The following is a 23,931-nucleotide window of genomic DNA, read 5'->3' as shown; positions in this document are numbered from 1 at the left end:
CAAGTCCCCCAGATACCCCGTGTTCCACACACATGAGCAGTACTCTATAATCGGTCTGATGTGAACAGTGAGCAGGTACAGCATGAACTCAGGTTCCCTACACACTGTGCTCTTGAGGAAGTTCTGGGCAAGCCTCCCTGCTTTGTGTACCACTGAGCGAATGTGTCTGTGAAACTTAAGGTCAGTATCAACGATTACACCCAAATCTGTGTGTGAACTTACTGCTGGGATTACGCAACCATTCAAGTGATACTGGACAGGAGATGTACCGCCTAGTGAACGAGAGAACCTCAATACAGCACACTTCTTAGCATTCATTCTTAGGCCCCAGGATGTGGAAGCATTGAACAGATTATCGATATCTGATTGGATGTCAGGGACAGCAGGGAGCTGGTCATGTTGTTGGACACATGCATATAACTTTAAGTCATCAGTAAATATCTTGTAGTTGCATCTTAAATTAGTAGCAATGGAGTTGATATAAATAAGGAAAAGCAGCGGCCCCAGCACGGATCCCTGAGGAACACCACTAGTGACATCTCTTTCACGGCTCATTGACCCAATGACAGACACTCTCATTTTACGGTCAGACAAGAATGACGAGATCCATTCGAGAATACGACCTCGGACGCCAATGCAATGCAGTTTAGCAAGAAGAATATCATGGCACACCATGTCAAACGCTTTACTGTAATCGAATAGGATGACATCGACAACACGTCCATCGTCCACACATTTTGACACCTCACTATACACTAGCAACAACTGGTCCATGGTAGATCGACCAGCTCTGAAACCAAACTGGTTGGGGTTAAGCAGAGACTCGCTCTCCAAGAAACTGGTTAAGCATCCAGTGATGAGGCGCTCCATGGTTTTGCAGCATACAGAAGTTAAACTAACAGGTCTGTAATTAAGGGGGTCATTTCTACTGCCTTTTTTAAACAATGGAATAACAGTAGACACCTTCCACAGGTACGGAACTACACCTTCATATAAGCAGCGCTGAAAAATGACACTGACAGGGTACGCGAGCTCTGGTGCACAGGACTTGAGAAGAAATGGATGAATATAGTCTGGGCCCATGGCAGAGTTGCCATCAAGTTCCTGTAATGCAGATCTGACACTGTCAGTAGTGAAATGCACATCACAAACCTGCTCGGTAGGTGTTGGTCTGGGACAGGGTTGACTGGAGAGACACGGTTAAAGACTGACGCAAATGATTCTGCAAGGCACTCAGCCATGACTGCTGGGTCACCACTAAGCTGTCCCGAGCACGTCAAAGGACCGACAGAAGGGCGCCCTACCTTTTTGCCCCTGATGTAGGAATGCAGCAGCTTGGGATTCTGCTTTGATCTGGTTACTAGTTTACGTTCATATTCCGCTTGACTACGCACAGCAAAAGAACGGTACTGACGGTTGACAGATGAGAATTCAGCGTACGCAACACGAGCACCAGCTGCAGACCTCCCAAGCTGCTGCCTGACCGTCTTGTACCTTTGCTATGCGGCGTGGCGGAGGCGGATCAGGCTGGATGGCGGTCTGGTCTGGAAGGGAAGAGACCTTTCACGAACTTTTTTAAGAGGCACAAAGCTACTCGCAAGGTTGTTCAAAATGCCAGTCATATGCAGGACACATTCGGTTGCACTCTTGTCACCAAACTCCTGGTCCCAGTTGAAGGCAGCCAGCTGTTGCCTGATTGATGCATAATTGCCCTTGTGCCAAGCTCTGCGCGGGGCACAAAGTGGATTTGTGTCATCATCATTACATGAGACAGTTTGAAAGACATAATCAAAAATCACAGGACAATGGTCAAACCCAGGAAGAGGAGCCAAGACATCGATACTTCCTATCCTGTCCTGTTCTGAAGTCAACACCAAGTCAAGAATGTTCCCCGATCTAGGAAACGTTGCTTCGGTTACCCACTGAGTCAACCCCAATGAGTTAAATGTGTCCACGAACATAGATTCAAGTGGAGGAGCATCTATACCAACATCAGTCCAGTTGATTGCAGGCAGATTAAAATCTCCGACCAAGATCACTTCCTTGTCGAGGCAGAACTCATTAAGAAATTGAGAGAGCAAGTTGTTGGTGACGGCATTGTTGGAAGGGGGACGGTACACCACGACAACAAAAACGTTGAAAGACACCAGCCTAAAAGTTAGAACATTGGGTACAGGTTGAGTGACACTATCCACAAGAACACTGCTGTCCACATATGCACAAACCCCATGCTTCTGAACCAATCCACCAGTGTCATGGCGGATCAAGGAGTATCCTGGGATTTCAATGAAGGAATTGGGGAGTGATGGCACTAGGTGTGACTCAGTGATGCATGCTATCTTGATATGTTCTTTCACAAGAAAATCAGCTAGACAATTCAATTTGCTGCGCAAACCATTCACATTAACATTAACAGTTCGAAAGACAGTAAAAAGTGGTCCAGGAGACGAACGTACTAGTTTCCCGGCGCGACAGGCCCAGGAGTCTCGGGGGCGGCGCTTGGAGTCTCACCCTCAGCTCGCTGTGCGCGACGGTCTCTGAGTTCCTGACGCTGGGCAAAGGTAAGATCTCGTCGGATAAAAACCTTCTTATGCTCTGTGTCCTTGAGAGACTTTGCCCTCTCGAGGACCAGCTTGCGGTTTTCCTCATCCAGGATTATGGCGCGATAGAGATCGGTGTGGTTTGGGATGGGGACAACGTCGGATATTTCAACTCGAATGCCTGCAAAAACCAGCGAAAGCTCACCAAACTTGGTAGCCAACTCCCTGGGAGACTGAGCATGTAAACCTTTGATGATAATGGATTGTTTGCGTTTGGCCCGCTCCTGCATCTCCCTCATCTCCTGGCGAATGACAGATCTGTACTCATCAGAGCCACTAGAAGTGGCAGGATTGCTGGGCTGGACAGATGTCTGAGGTTGCGGTTGGGTTGGTGGAACTGGTGGAGGAGCTGATGCCTGCATACCTGAGAAAGCTTTGTCCATTCTGCAGGTAAGTTACTTCAATGACTGCGGAGCATATCCCCTTGACTGATAAAAAGAGCTGCTGTATTAGTTGGTCATTTCCACTACCTGATGTACCACTCTGTCTCGTGGAGATCCCTGAGTTAGATGACTTCACCCTGCAGTTGGTGCAGACAAAGAGTATGGCATCCCCACTTAGAGTTGCTATTGTAGAAATTGCGTCTTTTGGGAGGCCTGAACACATCTCAGTAGAATGCACCCAATTGGAACACTTGTCACAGCCGATAGCATCGTCCCCCACTTCATGACCGCACATGCCACAACTGTGGCCAGAATTAGAGCTCTTATTCTGAAACTGTGCTGGCACATCAGATTCAGGGCTGGAAGTATTTTCTGGGCTCTGGGCGACAACTTGCCCTGACTGTCCCTGAACTGTTGATTCTGTCCTTGAGCTAGGCTTCTCCGCAGGCGCATACCCACCCTTGCCTCTACCCCGGCCTGGTCCACCCATTCCCACCAGCGAAACAAAAGTACGCGAGTGGCAAGCACCACCAATCCAATGAAACAAACACAAAGCTGCAGACGTACACTGATTATGCACAATAGGGTTGTTCAAAAAAACCGATTTTTGGAAAAGTATATGGGCTCATGGCTCATGTGGTGCGGTATTCTTTTCTGAGTCCAATGATACCCTTTTTTCCGAAAAGTATTACTGCAAGGCGCTGCTCAAACGGCTTAAAGAGGACCATGTTACGCCCGCCGACCGGCCGGTGTCAATAAGGGCGAGAACTCGACGCCGCGCGCCGGCGGCAGCGCCTTATCGGCACCGCGCGCAACGGCATCTGCCGGGCGGCCGGCTGGGCAGTGGGAAGTTACAAGCGCGTGGTCTTCTTGCACACGATCGGGGTGAGCTATCCCATGTTTTCGGGGCGGAAAGTTTCAGTGCAGCATCGGTGCGTCTGCCACGGTGGTCTGTGTCGATGGTACAGAAAATAACTCAAACAGAGCTCAGAAAAGACTGAATGATTCCGGATAGTTGCCTCGAAACAATCCATTTCAAGAATACAGCTGCCTTCTTAACGTACTGTATCACTTTTTAATTCTTCAAAAAGCAAGCTCTGAGCAATAACAGACTTCTTTGCATTGCTGTTGCAATTTAAATTGCTTTTGGACGGTGACTCGCAGCTCCAATATGCTGCCGCGTAACTCTATTCCAACGACGAAACGGCAACTTAGCGAGAATCGAAAATTTAACGAAGTAGGTACAACAGGAGCTGGCAAGGCTCCTGCATTGGTCTATCCGTCATGAGTGACACACCGCGGTAATGTGTCACGTCAGGGCAGAGATGTGTTCTATGCCGGGTCTGGATTCGGGTCTTGATCGGCATCGGTGGGCACGGCCGCCCTGGCCGGACTGCCGGCGTCGCTTATGCTCGAAGGATTGGATAAACGGCGCTTTATAGGTACTCCGGCTAATGTCTCTACTCATGTCTCACTTCGTCACACTGTCAGGGTGGCCACCCTGTCATTCCCGGACATGCTGTTTTATTTCGGCCTGCTAATCTAAGTTAAACCTGGCGTCGATTCTGTTGCTTCAGCATTTGACATCAACGTATCTGCATAATGACATTGGTGACGCCCATGCTCGTCAAACCCACCCCCAAACTTGAACCGATGACTTCCGGGTCTCCATATTCTGTTCTTGTGCATTGCCAGCTCTTGCTGTGCGTAAATCGTGAATTTTCGATTCTCGCACAGTTGCGCGTTTCGCCGTTAGATTTAAGATGCGTGGCAGCATATTGGGGGTGCGAGCCACCGTCCAAAAGTAACGTGAATTGTCAACAGCAATGCAAAGAAGTCTGCTATTGCTCAGAGTTTGCTTTTTAAAGAATTAACAAGTGATACGGTACGTTAAGAAGGCAAATGTATTCTTGAAATGGATTGTTTGGAGGCAACTAACCGGAATCATTCAGTCTTTTCTGAGCTCTGTTTGAGTTATTTTCTGTACCATCGACACAGACCACCGTGGCAGACGCACCGATGCTGCACTGAAACTGTCCGCCCCGAAAACATGGGATAGCGTATCCCGATCGCGTGATAAAGACCACGCACTTATAACTTCCCACCGCCCGGCCGGCCGCCCGGCAGATGTCGTGGCGCGCGGTGCCGATAAGGCGCTGCCGCCCGTGCGCGGCGTCGAATTCTCGCCCTTATTGACACCGGCCGGTCGGCGGGCGTAACATGGTCCTCTTTAAGCCGTTTGAGGAGCCCCTAACAGTTAATACTTTTCAGAAAAATGGGCATCATTGGACTCAGAAAAGAATACCGCACCACATGAGCCATGAGCCCGTATACTTTTCCAAAATCCGTTTTTTTTTTAACAACCCTAATGCACAAACACCCCAATATGCTACACCAAATCACAATAAGCCAACATGCAGTTTCCCCGGTCTCCGAGATGCGCAGTGTCCACAAGGGGAATAGAGGTCGAAGAAGCTCCAAGACACGCCCAAGGAGGGAAGGATGGTCAGCAAGGATGCTCAGTTGTCATGGTACTAGCAAGCCAGCAGGGCCTCCTCTAAGGAATTTTCACTGGGGGGGGGGGGGGGCAGAGGCTCAGAAGTCAAACCTAGGGTTCCCCCAAATTCAGTTTTCTCATCGGATTTAGGCCACTTATTTTTCGTCACAGCCCTGATACCATGATTTTCATTTTTAATTTGAAAAAAAAAATATTCAAGAAATGGTAGGCTACGTCACCCTACTGGTGGATCCAGGCGGCAGGGTCTCATTTTAGGTACCTAACGATCCCGGCAACGTCCGAAATCGACGAAAATTTCTGGCTTTTCGACTTTCGAGAATAAAACAAAATCCCTATATTATAGAAAAATTGTATTAAACGGCACGCAGTGCGTCAGGAATCTAACCAACCGCTAAAAGTGTGAGGGTCAATCTTTCCCACTAACACTGGAATCCATTAACCAACAGCTACCTGCCTGAAAACAGCTCACTATCCTAAAAAGCTACCTGCCTGAAAATGACTTAAGAAACAGGCCACAGGTCAATAGTAATGAAGGCTAGGGACCAGGGTCATTTCAGGAAATGTGCAGCCAATTGATAATCACAAGAATAATAAAAGTTTTGCCACGCTGGGCCACTTTTTTACGTGAGTTATTTACAAAAACCCTAGGGGTGGGTCTATCTAACGGCTAACCCCTCAATAAGTGTGAGGGCTTATTGCTTCCAGTCCCAAACACCGGGGAATAAAAACTTTTCCCGTGCTCCGCCGTGTTCTCATTTGACCGTAGCAAGATTTCCTCTTCAAGAATGAACCCGTCTCCCGAATAAAATAGTCCTTCTCCGTGTAGAAGCGTGAGCGTTTGACTGATTGAGAGGGCGACCTTCCGGGACGCTTCCTTCTCAAAGGAATTCATCAATGGCCATGCCCCGTTCGGGCTTCAGTCGGTGTTCGATTATAAAAACTGCATTGTCTGACCTCATTCCGTGGCTCATCTTAGGCAACATGCGGATGTGAAATGTTCTTTGTAGATTAACCCGCGCGGGGCTGGGGTCTTTAGCCGAACGCGCGGGGCTGGGGGGGGGGGGTAAATTTTACCCCCCTGTTATCTCCCGAACTAACGGTCCGATTTGGAAAATTCAAACGCCAATCGAAAGCTCTCATCACGAACTACTAAAAACATGTACTTGATTTAAAGTTTGAGGTCAAGGTCAAGGTCAGGTCAAGGGTACAAATTGCAAGTTTCTACAGTATCGGCCTTGCACCGTAGTTGCCGAAGAATGGAGTCATGGACTGAGACTGATCGCCCAAAACGTGTTCTTAGGCTACCAAGACAATATTCGTTGCATACAATATCATTCAGAGGTCAAGGTCAAGGTCAGGTCAGGTCAGGTCAGGTCACCAAAAAACAATATAGAAAAGGGCATGTGCGACACATGTTTTATGGGTCATTTTACTCATAGAATTCAATAGGCACACTCAATAAGTGATATGGACCACCTCTGGATGAATTTCAGGTCGAGGTCAGGTCAAGGTCAGGTCAAGTGAGGTCAAATTTTGAAGTTGGTTGTAGAGGCTTAAAAAGGTGTCTATCTGATGCAGTTTTTCACGGCGAATCGAATGGTGCTATTTTTGTTTCCGTACGAGGTCTAGAACTTCCAAAAAAAGTCATTTTTCAAAAATTTTGTGTGTCGTGACGTCATAAAATTTTGAATAACTCCCACATTTTTGAACCGATTCTTCTAAAATTTGGTATGTAGGTGCAAATAGACCACTTCTCTGACATATATTCCGGTTTTTTCGATAGACTCAAAATTTTGGATTTTATAATGATTTTCCCAAAAAAGTCAGTTTTTTGAAAAAATTTAGGCCAAAATCCAAAATTTTCAAAAAACCGAGATAGCCATTTGATAGACAAAGTAAAATTACGTATAACCTTTTTTGTTACGTCTTAATGCCTTTAAAAATGAAGATGTTAGCGGCGTTTGAACTTTTGCCGTTTTTGAGGCGAAAATGACGAACATGACGTCACTAAAACGTCAATTTCTCAAAAATTTTCCGACGGATTTTGCTCAAATTTTCAGGGAACGTGTCAAATTGATGTGAGAAAAGGTACTGAAAGTTTGGCGGCGCTGCGCGCCGCCGTTTTTGAGATATCGCAAAAATTCGCGAGGGGGGTAAAATTTACCCCCCCCCCAGCCCCGCGCGGGTTAAAAAACAACTGTAGGTATAAGAAAACTAAAATTAGTACCGTAAAGTGGGGCTATTTGAGACAGTAAGGTAATGGTATAGTAAAATCGCTGTAAAATGAAAACCGTTTGATGTTTTTTCGTCATTTTTGCTTAAGCTGATGTGGAATTGAACAATGAATGCTCTGAATAACCTTTTTAAAAATTTCGAAAAGTTCTGAAAGAAATTTGCAATTAAATACGAAATACAGAAAAACGCACAATTTAAGTTGCTCGAAAAGGACCCCTACCTGCAGCTTAAAAAAGTTGAAGTTTTAACAGCTTCGCCACTGTATCTATCGCTATTACCCTTTTGCTTATAGGTTAAGCACATTTTTCATGAAAATATTATATATTTTTAACGGTACTGCCGATTGCGTAACCCATTGTCTCAGAATCCCGATGATGCCCACCTGGTCAAACCTCAACGGATATGCCAAATAGCTGATGATAACGGTGATGCGATGCACCCGAGAAGACTTACCGCCATCTACATGAAGTGCATCGAACGTTCGACATAAGCAACACCGGTGAATCGGTCGTGGTCATAAACGTGCAGTGGGTTCATGGTAGGTACTTTTAGCAGCAAGCAATATTTACATGTTCGTAGTGTAACATAATAACCCTTTAGCTGGTGACCAAACTAGTTATTCTGATGAATATGTGCTTAAAATGTGCTTCATCAGTCACTGACTCATTCGACAATCAACATATGTCTACCTTGGTTGACCAAAAAACACCATCGAATGTTACTTAACACATGAACGTACTGTTAGGTGAGCCTATCCAAGTACTTTATGTGGTAGGGTAACCGGCCAAGTGATACGGCATGCAGCGATCGAGGAAAATCGGCATAAAATCAAAACCGTTTAACATTTTTCTGTTATTTCTTCGCATGGAGATGTACAATGGAACAAATAATCATGCAGACCATTCACTCAAATGTTTTGGGAAACATTTTGCCTTGTTTGATTCATTACAGTGTGCTTCATAAGGTAGCGAGACTGTCTCAAATAGCCCCACCGACTTTCGGTATATCTGTTTTCACGTCACCGGGGCTATATACAAAAACTTACTTTCAAAATTTTACAGTCGATGACTTTAAAATAGTCCTTGATGATCATCCTGTCAGTTTGAAAGCTATGGGTCACATCATATTATGATAGCCTTAGCATATAGTGATGCAATTTTATACCCTACCGAAATGAAGTGTCCTACGAAAAAGGAAAAGATTGAATATAAAGGTCATATAACAGTCTTTGAAAAAACAATTTTTGCCAAAATGATCAAAATTCAATTTCCAAATGCATGGCGTTTAAAAATTATCTCTAGCGTGACCGATTTTCTTTAATTTCCTTGCAACTAAAACTGTCTCAAATAGCCCCACCCTATGGGGCTATTTGAGACAGGCTTTAACATAAAAAATAACCTCAGTCATTATTACTAGCTGAACCAAAATACACCTATATGAAAGAGCTCACAGAGAACTACATTTTTGCAATTTACATGCTATAAGAAATATGAGCCGTCTTAAAGGGAGAGGCCAAAAACTGTAAAATCCGTTTCAAATAGCCCCACTTTACGGTAACGTGGTGATCGTGGAGATAGTCTGGAATCTGGATTGTTTGTGTGGTACGCTTTTAGTGAAATTTCCTCATTTTTCTACATTATTGGTTTAACTGTGTGGCCCCCCCAGTGACGCGATTTCAGCTCCACTGGGGGGGGGGGGCAGCGGCATCACTGGGGGGGGGGGGGGGCGCGGCCCCCCAGTTAACATGTTAGAGGAGGCCCTGCAAGCCAGGTGTTGCCAGCCACTTTTCGGATCTCTAACTATGCTCCAAAATGCCGAAGATCCGAAAAGTGCCTCGCCAAAATCGATGCCGCTAGACGGGCGTATAAGTTTCAAGTTGATCTTTTAAGCCGTCTGCCGTTCAGAGCGCCGCCGAGTCGGCCTATTTAGACGTCCGATTTCATTAGAATCCAGAATGATTTTCGGCGAAATGCACAAAACCCGTGCACTGACAGCGTGCACACCTAGCAAACAACACGGAGACGGTCGAGACGCGTCGTTTCATACCACCCACTCTGACCTGCAACATGCGTGTGAGCCGCCAACCGTGTTCGTCAATAAGAGGGGTTTGCTTTATATTACTTATAGGCTTACGTAAAACCGTTCAATTAGACGTCGGAGCTCATGAGAAAAACTCGCCGTCCCGAGAATGGAACTCGGCTCCTCTAGGTGATTTGCGAGGATCATAGCCACTTGACCCCAGGCGCTTGGTGGACGACCGGTCTGATTGACATTTAAACTTTGCAGGCAATTGTGTTTACCAATTATGCTATCGTAAGTATCCTCATCCATGATACTCGTCGCATCACATCAATCAAACAATCAAAATCAATCACGCTGCAACCATCTATCTATACCTATACGGCCTTGGCAACGATTGTTTACAAACAAAATCGCGCGCTCGCCGCACTGCGCCGCCCGCCGCGCTGTGAAAACAGCTGGCTAACCAACTTCGCTCCGCCCCTTCTCTGACGTCATGGCCGACGTCACGCCAGCGGCTGGTGCAATATGATTGGCGCTCCGAAGGCGTGTATACAGTTTGTAAATGCGCCACCGGGGCACCGTCCCCCCCTTTGATTTTGGCATTTTAACATTAGCCCTATGGGCGTTGCATGGAAAGAATGGGACCAAAAGTTGGCAGTGCCCCCCCCCCCTTAATTGAAGGTGTTCCGCCGCTACTGTTCCTCTCTGTAGGTATCAGTCTCCTTGCCGTCCTCCCTGAAGTCTCTGTTTGTCTTTTCCTTTTCCTTCATTAGTCTTATCCTCCTTTCTCTCACCACCCTCTCTCTCTCTCTCTCTCTCTCTCTCTCTCTCTCTCTCTCTCTCTCTCTCTCTCTCTCTCTCTCTCTCTCTCTCTCTACCCGTCCGTCTGTCCACCTCTTTGTCCGTCTCTCCGTCCGTCCGTCCGCCCTTCCGTCTCTCAGTCCGTCCATCCATCCGTCCGTTTCTCCATTCTCCGTCCGTCCGTCCATCTGTCTCTCCGTATGTTCGTCCGTCCGTCTATCTGTCTCCCCAGACCCCATCCGCCCGCCCGCCCGCCCAAGGCCCTAAAACGAGTCCTCAAATTAATAGGTTAGGGGCATATGCCCCCCGGACAGGAGCCTGAGGGGCATTCAGTACAAGTATGCCCCCCCATTCAGACTTACACTTCTTACGCCTATAACGAGGAACTAAATAAAAATTGATTAGAAAGCCTTCCTAGTAACTAGGTACTTTTGTGATCAGAGTCGATTTAGTAACCTCAATTTAGTTGTCATTGCCTTTATTTTGTCTAAAAATATGTTGCTTTTTACCACAAGGGAGCAATGCCGCTTCAACCCTATTGACCGTATTGCGTAACGACGGCAGTCATATTGCGCAAGCCAGGAATCGGCCGCCGCCTATGCTTGGGAATAGGGACGGTTAGAATACGATTTACCTGTATGGCCGCAGCCAGCGCAGCGTAAGCGGGGGGGGGGGGGGCATAAGGGGCGCGTGCCGCCTCATTAGATGCATGGTGCCCTATGGGCCCGAGAGGCCCTGCAGTGCCAATTAGTGGCCGCTCAGGGTCCAAGCGTGCCTCATTTCGACTGATATAAGACCCGCAGGACTCGTGAGAGCACCTCACGGAGACACGGGCTCCTGAGTCGCCACACATCACACATCTCCATAACGGCCCCACTCCGACTTCTGATAGCCCTGTGCTGGCCTCTGAGTGCTCTTGCTGACCCATTAAGCGTCAGCTCAGCTCTAATTAGGGTCCTGACCCATACCCGCATGGAACGGCTTCACACCAGTGTCTCTGAGGGCCCATAACGGCGCCTGTGAGGGCCTCACACCGGCGCCTCTGAGAGCCCAATACCACCAATCTGAGGGACTAACACCAATGTTTCTTAAGGCCCTACATCGGCGGCGGCTCTGAGGGCCCCACACTGGCGCCTCTGAAGGTCTTACACAAGCGCATCTGACGGCTACCTACCTGCAACTCTGTGGGCCCCACACTGGTGACTCTGAGGGCTCCCAGGGAGTCCTCCCATGAGAGCCCTCAGGCTGCCGATCTATAAGGACTCCACAGGGCTCCTGAAGATAGGCCGGCAAGTGAGGGCCGGCAAGATAGGCCGGCAAGTGTGACGTCATCTTTGACCTGACCTGAAAATGACCTCAGTAAAAATTATAGACCTTATCCATTTGTACCCTGCACCGTTTACCGCTTGTCGCTATCTTGCTTTATTCTCGAGATCTCGCTGTCGCTCCCGCTCGTAATAATGGACAGGTCATAAAAATTACCTGACCTGAGGTCAACGCAGGGCGATATCCACTTCTTTTATTTTCGCATATGAATGACAATTGATAAGGCTTTAATCGTCATCAGACAAAATTGCAACTTTCAGTGGGAAAAATATCAAGGTCACTCTTCGAAAAATAGGTCAAAAGGTCACGTGATCAAAATTTTCAAAAATTGAAAACGCGAGATAGCCAAAATGTTTGTTGGCTGATTGTGAGTTGAACCATATAAAGTTTTATCGTAAAAAACCAATAGTTTCTGAGTTATAGGCCGCCAAACATAGGGCTGCAGCGCGACCTGCTGGAATTGCCCGAGGCTATATCTCGGAAACCGTTGTTCGAAGAAAAAAATCCTTGTCACAGCTGGCTTCTGTTTAGTTGTCGTTTATCGGTTCGAAGTGAAAGAGCTTATGAATATCAACGCGATTTATTTTAGACCGGTGCGAATGGGCCGAGAGAGAGAGATCGAAAACGTAAACAAGTATGGCGAGCGCCAGCCCACGTCCCATGCGCCAGTCACGCCGCTTGGCGCGCACGGTCAGCTGGCGCCGGCAGGGGCGCTCACAGGCACCTGGCCCAGTGGGGTCGCAGAGGCGGTCCAAGTAGGGGGCCTCGGGGCGGTCTATACACAAACACAACATCTCCCCCTCGAGACAACAGTCGTGAAACCGCCAAAAACACAACACTGCACGACGTTGTCTCACTCCTCACACGAGGTCGCACCCCAACGAACGAACAGACGATCGGGGCTGGCACACACGACTGCTGCGACCCATGGCGGCGGGCGCTTATTCCGGCGTCCGCAGCGGGCGCGCCCGTTGTCGCCCGGGAGGTCACCGGTAGGCGGCGCTCCGGTGTCGGGTGGCGGCCACGGATCACAGCCAGCGGCGTCTCCGGCCATCCCCTGAACCGGGCCCACGAGCGGCGCCAGACACGCGTCATCCTCAGCACAGTCGGTCTGTCCCATGTCCGCCTGCGGCGGCGACACGGCGTCACTGACGACCTCTTCGCTGTCCCTGCTTTGCGTCGGCGGGCCTCCCACCAGCGGCGGCGAGGCTCTGTAGGCGTCATCAGTCTCACCGGGTACGGTGGGCTGTATCACGGAACAGTCGGTTTGGCCGGTGTCCGCCGGCGGCGGTGACACGGCGGGGCCGGCAGCTGCACCTGGGCCCGTGCTCAGCGCTTGTAGGCCTCCCGCCGGCGGCGGCGAGGCCCCGTGGGTGTCGGCTGGCCCGCTAGACTGCCCTGCGGTGGGCTCAATCTGGCCGGTGTCCGCCGGCGGCGACGACACGGCGGGGCCGGCCGCTGCACCTTGGCCCATGCTCGGCGTTGGGATGCCTCCCACCGGCGGCGGCGAGGCTCCGTAGGCTTCAGCGGCTCCGGCCGGGCGTGCGGGCTGCGCCGCAGTACCCCCGGGTTGGTCCGTGTCCGCCGGCGGCGGCAACACGGCGTCACCAGCGGTTTTGTTTTCGTCGCCGGTCCGCGTTTGTAGACCTCCCGCCGGCGGCGGCGAGGCTCTGTACGCTCCAGTAACTCCGTCCGGCTCCGTAGACAGCGCCGCGGTACGCCCGACTCGGCCCGTGTCCGCCGGCGGCTGTGACACGGCGTTGTCAGCGGTTCCGTGTCCGTAGCTGGTCCGCGTTGGAAGGCTTCCCGTCGGCGACGGCGAAGCTCCGTGGGCGCCAGCCGGCTCTGTAGACTGCGCCGCGGTACACCCAGCTCGGTCCGTGTCCGCCTGCGGCGGTGACACGGCGTTATCAGGGGCTGCCTCTCGGTCCGTGGTCTGCGCCGGCCAGCCTCCCGCCGGCGGCGGGCAGGCTCCGCGCGCGCCAGCCGGCTCGGTGGGCTGCGCCGCGGTACGGCCGGCTCCTCGGCCCGTGTCTGCCGGCGGCAACGACACGGCGGCGCCGGTGGCTACCGATGGGCCTCCCGCCGGCGGCGGCGAGGCTCGGTACACTCGGTCCGTGCTCCAAGTTGGGATGCCTCCGGCCGGCGGCGGTGAGGCTCCGTAGGATGCGGTAGCTCCGACCGGCTCAGTCGACTGCGCTGCAGTACTGCCGGTGCGGCCCGTGTCCGCCTGCGGCGATGACACGGCGTTGTCAGGGGCTGCCTCGCCGTCCATGGTCTGCGCTGGCCAGCCTCCCGCCGGCGGCGGGCAGGCTCCGTGGACGTCAGCAGCGTCACTCAGCTCGGCTGGCTGAAGCGCAGTGTGCCCGGCTTCGCCCGTGTCCGCCGGCGGCGGCAACACGGCGGTGCCGGCGGCTACCGTTACTGGCGCCACCACCGGCGAGTCGCGTACTCTCGTCACTGCAGATGTCGCCACTGGACGATCGGCCGTGGTGTTGGCCCTCTGGTGGCACACCACCTGAAAATGCCCCGGTTCGCCACACGCACGACAGATGGCGCCAGCGGCGCGACACGTGTCTCCGCCGGCGTGCTGGCGACGGCCACAGGTAGGGCAACGCTCGAGAAACTGATGATCTGTGGCGGTAGCGGAATGGGCGACACTCGGCCGCCTGCGCCTCTTGTAGGCCGGCAGGCGCACCGCGGAATGTCCCTCGTTGCCGCGGAGGTCTGGGCACGTGACACGGGCACCTTCGCTCGCCCGACAAACGTTCACGGCGTATTTGAGCGTCAGCTCAAAGTCCTCCAGCCTGCGGCTCACCGCTCCTAAATCACTGTCGTGAACACTGCACTCGGCACGGTCGTTGCACGTCGATGCCGACTTAGGTTGCGCGGGCGGGGTCGCCGACACCGGCAGGCAGACAGTCCGGCGGGCGGCGGCAGCTGGTCCAACGGATCCATCAGCGCCTCGCTCAGCCCCCGACTCTGACACTCCGGTCGTCGCGTCCGTCCCCGCGGAGGGCTCCCTGGTTAGCAGCCTCTCCAAGCGCTCCAGGCGCTTGTCGGCGTCGGCGGCTCTCTTCACTTGCCTCTCCAGCAGTGCCGTCAGTTCTTGAATGATAGTCATCGCGGTATGCTCAATCACGTAGTAATTCACAAAACCGACCGCGCCATGTTTAGTTGTCGTTTATCGGTTCGAAGTGAAAGAGCTTATGAATATCAACGCGATTTATTTTAGACCGGTGCGAATGGGCCGAGAGAGAGAGATCGAAAACGTAAACAAGTATGGCGAGCGCCAGCCCACGTCCCATGCGCCAGTCACGCCGCTTGGCGCGCACGGTCAGCTGGCGCCGGCAGGGGCGCTCACAGGCACCTGGCCCAGTGGGGTCGCAGAGGCGGTCCAAGTAGGGGGCCTCGTGGCGGTCTATACACAAACACAACAGCTTCCCCGCCCATCACAACCCCTTACACCAGTTTTCAACGAAAAATAAAATATGAGGGTGCAAATTTAATTTTTTATTTGTCGATTTGTCGTGGAACGCCCCACGTGTAATAGCAGCGTGTTGCTATCACCGGTGAAACAGGGCCCAGGTGGCCTACCATTTGTTTTTTTTTTAAGAAAAAACTATCGTATCAGGGCTATGACGAAAAATGAGTGGCCTAAATCCGATGAGAAGACAGGATTTGGGGGTACCCTAGGAGAAGGTTTGGCTCCGTGACCTGGTATGCCCCCCCCCGCGCTGAAACCCTGGATCCGCCAGTGCGTGAAATAATGCATTAAAGATTAAAGAACCATGCAAAGTTAGCCCTTTTACTAGTTTTACTGGCAAGGGCGATAATGTTCCCCTGAATGTCCTTATTGATCAGTACGAGAATTTCTCTAGAGTTCTCGTAGATAATTTCTCTAGTTTCTGAAGAATTTTCGGGACCCATGCTCGTTTCATACTGGATGCAAATATATGCAAGGCACACATCCTCAACGCAAGACACCTTTTTCGGGACGAGAAATAGAATATCTTTGCCTAGGGTGATCGTTGGGCTGTAAAAGCTCCTGATTTATGCTCGTCTCAGCCCAAGCTACGGAACTGCTATTCCAGTTCAAAACCCATGTTAAAATGTGAACTATTTCCTTTAAAGCACTTGATTTTGTGGCGATTCAGTGGGTCTTTTTAAGCAAGGTTTTCTGGGGTGCCATGGCCCGTGACTTGCAATTTGTAAGGATTCGGTCAAGGAGATTGTGTTCACATCCGCTTATTTTTAAGTACAGTTTTTCTTTTTTGTCTAGCTGTGACGCTTTCGAGCGTTACTATTGAAATGAAATTAGGCATGTTTTAACCTTATGCTCGTATCAGGTACTACATGTATCATTAACCATCGCCGGCCGACGGGGGGGGGGGCGGGTGCCGCCGCCCCCCTATAGGGTTTTTCACGATAGCTCCGAACAGGCCGGCGATAGAGAGCTGAAACTTGGCATACCTGACCATTGATCCAAGCCGCATCTTGTGACACCAACCGCATTTTCAGGTCAGGTCACTGACCGATGACGTCATAAGTGAACCTCTGCACAGTCCTCAGATGTCGCAACTTCAGAGGAACTTTCACAGGGAGATGAAACTTACAGGATGTAGTATCATCCAGAGGCCTCACAGCTTGTATATCTCGGATTTTCCCTAAAAATCACATGAGGTCAGGTCGGCCACGTGACCTCACCTAGGTATAAGTCAATGGGGAAAAATGAAAACTGCTATGTTAGCGCCGAGAAGTATCTCAAACTGTCTCCAGCACATGGAATCGTGATTTCTTGCACGCCTTGCAAGGTCCGATGCTTCACTTTTGCATTGTTGACATTGCGTGGCGTCATTTATGGTCACTTGGGTCATTAGAGTTTTTCATCAATAACTCCCCATCAAATTGAGTTAGCGAGTCGGGAAACTACTAATAAACTCAGGAAGACCTGCCGATTCGAGTAATATGTAACATGACCTCTTTCAACCAACTTTGTGATCTGGGGGCGCTGACCTGCCCTTGACCCGAGGTCAACACCTCAAGTTGACCTCACCCGAACAAAAAGTATACCATTCGACGCGCCTGAGCGAGGCGAACACGATGATGCCAAAATCGCGGCTCTACGACCGTTTTTTGCGAAGTTTTGAAAAACTGAACCCTTGCCCTTGGTCACTTGACCTGTCCTCAGAGGGCACCGGTTGACCTGAGACCTTAACACGCGCACCGACGGGGGGCGGATACCCGCCCCCTGGTGACCCTTGGTGACCTGACCTGTGACCTTTTTAGGCCTTAACAACCAACTTCAAAATTTGACCTCACTTGACCTGACCTTGACCTGACCTCGACCTAAAATTCATCCAGATGTGGTCCATATCACCTATTGAGTGTGCCCATTGAATTCTTTGAATAAAATGACCCATAAAGCATGTGTCGCACATGTCCTTTTCTATATTTTGTTTTTGGTGACCTGACCTGACCTGACCTGACCTTGACCTTGACCTCTGAATGATATTGTATGCAGCGAATATTGTCTTGGTAGCCTAAGAATACGTTTTGGGCAATCAGTCTCAGTCCATTCTTCGGCAACTACGGTGCAAGGCCGATACTGTAGAAACTTGCAATTTGTACCCTTGACCTGACCTTGACCTTGACCTCAAGGCTCAAACTTTAAATTAAGTACATTTTTTTAGTTGTTCGTGATGAGATCTTTTGATTGGCGTTTGAATTTTCCAAATCGGACCATTAGTTCGGGAGATAACAGGGGGGGGGGGGTAAAATTTACCCACCCCCAGCCCCGCGCGTTCGGCTGGAGACCCCAGCCCCGCGCGGGATATTTAATAACTTCTTAGTGGATGGACAACAGCAATTATCGCAGGGGCGTAGCCAGGATTTCCTCCAGGAGGAGGCCAAACTTACAGAGGCCCAAGCTAAACCCCCTCAAAATCCAAAAAGTCATCGGATTTCATCCACTATTTTTGGAGGGGGCCCAAATAAATAAAAAATATCTAAAAAATGAAAAAAATGTTAGAACTGAGGGGCAAGCAGTCCATGGGTCCCTGCTAGATAGGCCCACGAATAGCTTCATAGAGTCGCTCAGCCGGTTCTGAAGGCGGTCTTGAGGGCCCCGTAGGCCGGATGCCCCTTAGGTCCCTGACTCCTGAGCGCGCGTGACGGGTCCTCTGATCTACAGGAAAACTCTCTGAGCATGTTAAGGACCCCAAGGGGCCCCTGAACGCCTGACAGGACCAGGCGCGTAGCCAGGATTTTCCTCAGGGGGCCAATCAGACCGAAAGGGGCCCATGTGAGCGAAGGGGCCCAACATTTTCTTAATTTCATGACGTAGTTATTTACTTAACTACCTTAAAATTACGAAGGGCCCCTGCGAACCCAATGAGAGGGCCCCGAGGGGCCCAGTGGCAAAGCCTCAGGCCCGAAGGGTCCTTTTATAACCAATGAAGAGAGCCCCAAAGGCCCTAGCGGCAAGGTCTCAGACCCGAAAGGCCCCTGCGAACCCAGTGGAGTGCCCCGAGGGGCCCTTACGCTACTTTTATTGTGCCCCTTACCGTACTTATGACACCACGATGGGGGCCCTTTTGGGCTCCAGGGGGGGCATGGCCCCTATGCCCCCCCCCCCTTGGCTACGCCCCTGAATTATCGTAGCTTCCCCTCGATCTGACACTGATGAATTTGACAACTTTGACACCTCTGATCCAATATAAACTTGAAACGTGTAAATCTGTCTAGTCAATCGTGCACCGGATGAGCTTGAGGTCAATATATTTTGCGATATACATCAACGTTACTTTGGATCGTTTTTGCATGGCCGCTTAATGTTTTGTAACAAAGGCGCAAAAACTGCATATAACACCACTATATTCTTCTGGACGAAATGCAATGATAGTAAAAACTTCCCTGATGGCATTCATTCTTGGCCTAAATGTAATAACAAAAATATTTTGTAGTAACTATTAAATTCCGGCTAAAAACAATGCACGGTTTGAAAAAGAACCATTCCAATGACGGTCCATTCTTGCGGTCCAAAAATCGCCACTATTTCCGGCCTCTCCAACGTAACTCGGTGTCCAGACGTAAATATGCTGGCTCCGGCGCGGTACCCCAAATCGCTGCCAGATCCGTCGAGTAAAGCAGGGGCGGCGGATTCGGGGGGCAGGGGGCAGCTGCTCCCCCCTGGCAAACTCGTGGGGGGGGGGCAAAAGTATCTTGTTGCCCCCCATAGTTTGTGACAAAGCTTAGACAAGAAACCATATACCTGATTATTCTGTTCGATCATCTGAAGATGTAACCAGATGCCCATATACTTTATCATACGTTGCCTTTCTTCAATGGCAAGCGTTCACGTTCAAGTGAAGTTTTCCTCTCTTCAACCTAGTTTTGGAGGCAATATAAGCGTCAACGTGATGCCGCGGCAACCCAGGCCTTCAGTGACCGCTTACAGGGGTGACGGATACGGGGTGGCAGAGGAGGCATCGTTCCCTAAGAAACTTTTGAAGGAGGGGCAAACGTATATTCTTGCCCCTCCATAATTTGTGCCCTAAACATGAGGAAAATTTCCATAACCTGATATTGCAGCTATGCGCTCCTACAGTTTGTACAACGGTGCCTTTTGAATATGTGTAAATGCTAACCATTTCCGCTTTATATTTTTTTTTGTCTTTTCAGATTCGATTTATAGATGTGTGCAAGAGACGCAACTCATACCTTCAGTGGTCGTTTACCTCTATTTTGTACCTACATAAATGCCAAATCGCAAGCGAGCGGAGACGGAAGGGCTAGCCATTCGCTTGCGGGTAGTTACTAGTTAGGACTGATGAGCGCTCATAATAAGCGACTCCCCTGATTTTTTCGAGCGCAACAGTTTCCAGCGCATAAAATGCTAAACGCCGAGTTCGTACACATTGACGACATTGACCAATGCACGGTATGGTTTGACACCCAAAGGCCAGTCATCAGAGATCTGCTTTGGGCATTCGGAGGCTTGTGTGGGGCCATGTAAAAACTGGATATTCACAGTTCAGTATCCGCTTTATTTCAGTTTTCACTATTAAAAAAGTAAAAATTAATGTTAGAAACTTTTCAGGGTTAGGGCACTGATCATTAGTGGGCCCCCCTCTGTCTAAAGGCTGACTATAGAATAAAGAGCATCAAACACGAACAGTAGCGGCGGAACACCTTCAATTAAGGGGGGGGGGGGGCACTGCCGACTTTTGGTCCCATTCTTTCCATGCAACGCCCATAGGGCTAACGTTAAAATGCCAAAATCAAAGGGGGGCACGGTGCCCCGGTGCCCTTCCCGTTCCGCCGCCTATGAACACGAAAGCAAAATCTGAGGCATTTTGGAAAAAATGAGTATGCCCCGCAGCGTCCGATAACTACCACCTTCCAGTGGGTCAAGCCAACGGGGCCCAAGTCTATAATGGCAGTTAACGATAGCACTAACCTTGTCTCACTTTTTGTTGAAGTCTGTTCCGAATGGTTTCGGCCACAGACTGGCTGCACTGAGGTCGTTTGGTATGTGCAACTGTAATTAAAGCCACCTGAGGCGCCCTGACACCAGGCTGAAGCTGGGTTGGAAATGCTTCGTCTTTGCAGATATCACTGGCCGCTGATTCTCGAGTGCCTGAACCGGTAGATGTCGTGGCAAAATTTGGTGTGATAATTTGGACCTTACCGCAGTTAGCGCACAGTGGCGCAGCCAGGGGGAGTGAAAGGGGTGAGATATCACCCCCGTCTCTTATCCTAGGTGCCCACCGTCGATTCGAAAATATGCAGCCTGGCAATTTTTTTATCACTAATGTCAAGGTCCGTCATAGGACTGAAAAACAGTTTTCAGGCCTGATAGCCCCCCCCCTTTAGGATTTATAGTCCCATTTTATGATTTGAGGGGGTTCATCCAAGGCCCGATTGAACTAATCCAAGGCCTAGGAGGGCCCGTTCCATGGCATGAGAGGGCCAATTCAGGCCTGAGAGGGCCCATTTCAGGTCTGTGAGGGCCCATTTCAAGCCTGAAGGGGCCCAGACGAAGCTTGAGAGGCCCCATTTCAGGCCCTAGAGGTCCTGTTTGAGGCTTGAGCGGGGCCCATTTCAGGCCTGAGAGGGCCCATTTGATGCCTGTGAGGGCCCATTTCAGGCCAGAAGGGGTCCATTTCAGACCCTAGAGCAGTGGCGCAGCCAGGGGGGGGGTCAGAGGGTCAGCTGACTCCCCCGAAATTTCTGTCAGGGGCCCGCTCGAGAGAGAGAGAGAGAGAGAGAGAGAGAGAGAGAGAGAGAGAGAGAGAGAGGGGGGAGGGAGGGAGGAGAGAGGTCCTAATCTAACCGGACGAGAAAACTGGCCCGGGCCCCTGAGTGGATGGGGCCCGGGCCCCTCGTGGATGGGTCCGGGCCCCCGGTAGAACGGGCCCCGGGCCTCGGGTGGACGGGGTCCGGAGTCCCGGTTGGATGGCGCCCGGGCCCCCGGGAGAACTGGCTTGGGCCCCTGGGAGAACGGGCCCGGACCCCCTTGGTGGATGGGCCCCGGGCCCCTGTGGATGGGTCCGGGCCCCCGGGCGAACGGGCCCCGGGCCCCGGGTGGACGGGGCCCGGACCCCGCTTGGATGGGGCCCCGGCCCCCGGGAGAACGGGCCCGGGCCTCCCGGAGAACGGGCCCGGGCCCCCGGGAGAACTGGCCCGGGCCCCTGGGAGAACGGGCCCGGGCCCCTGTGTGGATGGGGCCCGGGCCCCCCGTGGATGGGTCCGGAACCCCGGGAGAACGGGCCCCGGATGGACGAGGCCCGGACCCCCCCGTTGGATGGGGCCCGGGCCCCCGGGAGAACTGGCTCGGGACCCTGGGAGAACGGGCCCGGACCCCCTGGGTGGATGGGGCCCGGGCTCCGTGGATGGGTCCGGGCCCCTGGAGAACGGACCCCGGGCCCCGGGTGGACGGGGCCCGGATCCCCGGTTGGATGGGGCCCCGGCCCCCGGGAGAACGGGCCCGGGCCCCCGGGAGAACTGGCCCGGGCCCCTGGGAGAACGGGGCCGGGCCCCCCTTTGTAGATAGGGCCCGGGCTTCCCGTGGATGGGTCCGGGGCCCCGGGAGAACTGGGCCGCTTGGGCGATTGTTTCGCTGTAATTTTTGTAGGGTAGCTGCATCCCTTCTACCAAAGGTCGGGTACTGTTGATCTATGTGAGTGACCCCCACTGCACGTGCAAAATACAAAAACAAGAGGTGCCAAATTTGTTCCCATTTCAATAACTCGGTAATTACTGGGGCGATTTCGCTGAAACTTGGCATACAGGTAGGCACCCAACAGGCAATGCGATCCCATGTGTTGCGGTTAGGGTGCTACTGCACGTGCGCACGTGCAGCGGGGTGCTTCCAGATCTCGAGAACGGCTGGGCCGATTGCGCTCAAATTTGGTACACGGTTGGGGACCGGTTAGTAGGGTGCCGTGCAAAAGTCAGTTTGGACCCCGTTCGCACGTGCGCACGTGCAGAATGCCGCTTCCTGATCTCAGGAACGGCTGGGCCGATCGCGTTCAAATTTGGCGCACCGCTAGCGACCGGTTAGAAGGGTGCTTTGCAAATGCACAAGCCTGTTGGAAGTACCCTCTCGCCCTTCCGCACGTGCAGGGCTCACTATCTCGCTCGCTCGTTCTTCGCCCAAAAGGCGTTTTACTGGTAGTAACATATTTCTGTCGATACAATCTACTACAGCAGCCAATAGATGACTTAGGAGTTAGGACAGGCACATGGGACTACTTAAATATTGTCCGATAGAAGCAGGCAACAGCTCTGTTAGCGTATATGCTATGCATATTGCGGAAGGGGCACATTTCGGCCTCGAAAGATACGAATTCGTACCTCATGGTAACATATTTCTGTCGTGGTCAATTCGCGTAGAAATTGAACACCGGTCGGGTGATTACCGAGCTATTGCTCTATCAAAATTTTCCGATTCAAACTCGCTTAGGGTTATCGTGTAGGTAAAGGGGGCCCGCTCAGCAGAATGCGTATGAAATATGGAAAAATTCTGAAAAATGGGTGGGGGCCCGCACACTAGGGGGCCCGCTTTGGAGGCGATGACCCCCGAAACCAAATCCTGGCTGCGCCACTGCCCTAGAGCGCATGTTTTGGGCCTGAGAGGGCCCGTTTGAGGCCAGAGAGGGCCCGTTTGAGGCCTGAGAGGGGCCCATTTCAGGCATAAGAGGCACCATTTCAGACCTGAGAGGGCCCAGTTTCGGTATGAGGGTGCCCTTTTTCGACATGATAGGGACCATTTCCGGGCTGAGGTGGCCCATTTCAGGTCTAAGAGTGCTAATGTCAGGCCTGAGAGGGCCCATTTCAGGCAATTGAGGTCCTATTTGAGGCCTGAGAGGGGCCCATTTCAGTTCTGAGAGGGCTAATGTCAGGCCTGAGAGGGCCCATTTCAGGCCCTAGAGGACCTATTTCAGGTACACCTTATCATAGGTACATCAATTCTACACATGTTGTGAAAATTTCAGACCAAGGTCATTCAAGGTCAGGTCACCAGGTCACTTGAAGTGACCTCACCTCATAAAAAGTTTCATTTCTGCCATAGCTACACCGAGTGACCGATCGCTTTGAAACTTTCAGCGATTGCTAAGAGCAATAGCATGTACAAAATGTATATCTCAGAATTTTGATATCGATGACCTAAGGTCAGGTCAATTTTGCGACCTCTCCATTACGAGGGGCGTTCAAAAAGTTCCCGGCCCAACCATGAAGGAGCTGGAATTTCGGCCTGTAACGCGGTGTGTTCAATGATGTGTTATTGGGATGTCCACTTACGTAGCCATTAACCAATCTGCCCTGTGATTGGTTCAGGCTGCTAATTAATCGTAACATAGTTTGCCATTCCCGGTCAGAATGGGCGACGCCCAGAAGAGAACAGTGATTTGGTTCATGTATTGCAGAAAAAAATGCATCATACGTTATTCACGAAAAGCTAGTGCCAACACATGTTGAGGTTTGTCTTTCTTACAGTAGCGTCAAAAAGTGGGCATCTCTGTTCAATTTTGGTCAACAG

The 23,931-nt window shown here is 51.2% G+C and overlaps 1 protein-coding gene across 1 annotated transcript in view; it reads left to right on the top strand.

The window, feature by feature from the left end:
* Positions 1 to 23,931, top strand: part of LOC122370085 (uridine-cytidine kinase 2-B-like) — a 118,105-nt gene that overhangs the window by 3,133 nt on the left and 91,041 nt on the right. The gene's annotated exons all lie outside the window — the stretch shown is intronic.

Source organism: Amphibalanus amphitrite, unplaced genomic scaffold (genome assembly GCF_019059575.1).
Source record: "Amphibalanus amphitrite isolate SeventyFive unplaced genomic scaffold, NRLGWU_Aamphi_draft 001096F_arrow, whole genome shotgun sequence".
Lineage (NCBI taxonomy): Eukaryota > Metazoa > Arthropoda > Thecostraca > Balanomorpha > Balanidae > Amphibalanus > Amphibalanus amphitrite.
This window is presented reverse-complemented; position numbering and strand designations above follow the sequence as displayed.